We start from the raw sequence: 2,500 nt of genomic DNA on the forward strand, positions 1-2,500 counted from the left end.
CATCAATCCCGCTACCTCTCGCATGCTAAGCGAGCGCTATACCATTAGAGCTAATTCCCCTGTGTTTTTAATCTGCATAACATGAAAAAAGTAACCTCACTGCCTTCCACACTTTATTTGAAGTCCAATTGCCCATAACAGTGTTCAGTTCACTCCTAACTTATGCCTTACCTCCACTTATGGGATGTTTTACAGTTCAGGTTGGCCTGTTTACTACTCGAATATGAGTGATATTGTGGTGTGTTCATCTAGACTCATACCCTACCTAATCTTGAAGTTAAATTTCCCACCAATGAGAAACCAAGGGAGATACCATTTCTGATAGTTATTGCATGTCTAATGCAAGAATATTCACCAGATTATGAGAGTCAATGCAATAATCCAGCAAAAATTACTCATTTTCGCCCAACGTGGGGCTCGAACCCACGACCCTGAGATTAAGAGTCTCATGCTCTACCGACTGAGCTAGCCGGGCTCCCACTTCAAGATCGTATGCAGACTAATCATTTTTTATGAAGGAAATCCATTCCTGGACAATTTTTGGGAGTTATTGCAGGTCTAATGCAAGATTAATCTCCATATTATGAGAGTCAATGCAATATTCAGGCAAAAATTACTCGTTTTTGCCCAACGTGGGGCTCGAACCCAAGACCCTGAGATGAAGAGTCTCATGCTCTACCGACTGAGCTAGCCGGGCTCCCTCCTTAAGACAGTATGCAGACCAATCCCTTTTTGTGAAGAAAATCAAATCCTGGATATTCCTCTACTCTTGTTTTGCAAGGAAAGCCAGATTTATACATCCTTCAGAGGACAGAATGTAAAAAAAATAAGAGAAAATGAAAACGGAAGTTGTGAGAACTTCATTTTGAGATTGCATAAGAATTCAAATTCCTCTCACATGCTAAAGAATACCTGAACCCTTTTGATTAAACCACTTTAGTTGTTATAATGAGACCATATTTGAAAGCCATCTGTGATTTTTCTGTTCTTACTCTGCAATGACCTTGGCAATGACAAGTTAAAAATAAAATGTATGCAAATTTTATAATGGAGAATGCGGGCATCGATCCCGCTACCTCTCGCATGCTAAGCGAGCGCTCAACCATTTGAGCTAATTCCCCTGTGTGTTTAATCTGCATAACATGAAAAAAGTAACCTCACTGCCTTCCACACTTTATTTGAAATCCAATTGCCCATAACAGTGTTCAGTTCACTCCTAACTTATGCCTTACCTCCACTTATGGGATGTTTTACAGTTCAGGTTGGCCTGTTTACTACTCGAATATGAGTGATATTGTGGTGTGTTCATCTAGACTCATACCCTACCTAATCTTGAAGTTAAATTTCCCACCAAAGAGAAACCAAGGGAGATACCATTTATGATAGTTATTGCATGTCTAATGCAAGAATAATCACCAGATTATGAGAGTCCAGCAAAAATTACTCATTTTTGCCCAACGTGGGGCTCGAACCCACGACCCTGAGATTAAGAGTCTAATGCTCTATCCGACTGAGCTAGCCGGGCTCCCACTTCAAGATGGTATGCAGACTAATCATTTTTTATGAAGGAAATCCATTCCTGGACAATGTTTGGGAGTTATTGCATGTCTAATGCAATATTAATCTCCATATTATGAGAGTCAATGCAATATTCAGGCAAAAATTACTCATTTTCGCCCAACGTGGGGCTCGAACCCACGACCCTGAGATCAAGAGTCTCATGCTCTACTGACTGAGCTAGCCGGGTTCCCTCCTTAAGACAGTATGCAGACCAATCCCTTTTTGTGAAGAAAATCAAATCCTGGATATTCCTCTACTCTTGTTTTGCAAGGAAAGCCAGATTTATACATCCTTCAGAGGACAGACTGTCAAAAAAAATAAGAGAAAATGAAAATGGAAGTTGTGAGAACTTCATTTTGAGATTGCATAAGAATTCAAATTCCTCTCACATGCTAAAGAATACCTGAACCCTTTTGATTAAACCACTTTAGTTGTTATAATGAGACCATATTTGAAAGCCATCTGTGATTTTTCTGTTCTTACTCTACAATGACCTTGGCAATGACAAGTTAAAAATAAAATGTATGCCAATTTTATAATGGAGAATGCGGGTATCAATCCCGCTACCTCTCGCATGCTAAGTGAGCGCTCTACCATTTGAGCTAATTCCCCTGTGTTTTTAATCTGCATAACATGAAAAAAATAACCTCACTGCCTTCCACACTTTATTTGAAGTCCAATTGCCCATAACAGTGTTCAGTTCACTCCTAACTTATGCCTTACCTCCACTTATGGGATGTTTTACAGTTCAGGTTGGCCTGTTTACTACTCGAATATGAGTGATATTGTGGTGTGTTCATCTAGACTCATACCCTACCTAATCTTGAAGTTAAATTTCCCACCAATGAGAAACCAAGGGAGATACTATTTTTGATAGTTATTGCATGTCTAATGCAAGAATAATCACCAGATTATGAGAGTCCAGCAAAAATTACTCATT

General features: G+C 39.4%; 1 non-coding gene across 1 annotated transcript; it reads right to left on the reverse strand.

Moving 5' to 3' along the window:
• Positions 1–402: 402 nt before the first annotated feature.
• On the reverse strand, positions 403–475 carry TRNAK-CUU (transfer RNA lysine (anticodon CUU)). Its single transcript has one exon. It is a non-coding gene; the product is annotated as a tRNA-Lys (tRNA).
• Between the last annotated feature and the right edge of the window lie 2,025 nt (positions 476–2,500).

The sequence above is a fragment of the Lissotriton vulgaris genome, chromosome 1_1, assembly GCF_964263255.1.
Source record: "Lissotriton vulgaris chromosome 1_1, aLisVul1.2, whole genome shotgun sequence".
NCBI lineage: Eukaryota > Metazoa > Chordata > Amphibia > Caudata > Salamandridae > Lissotriton > Lissotriton vulgaris.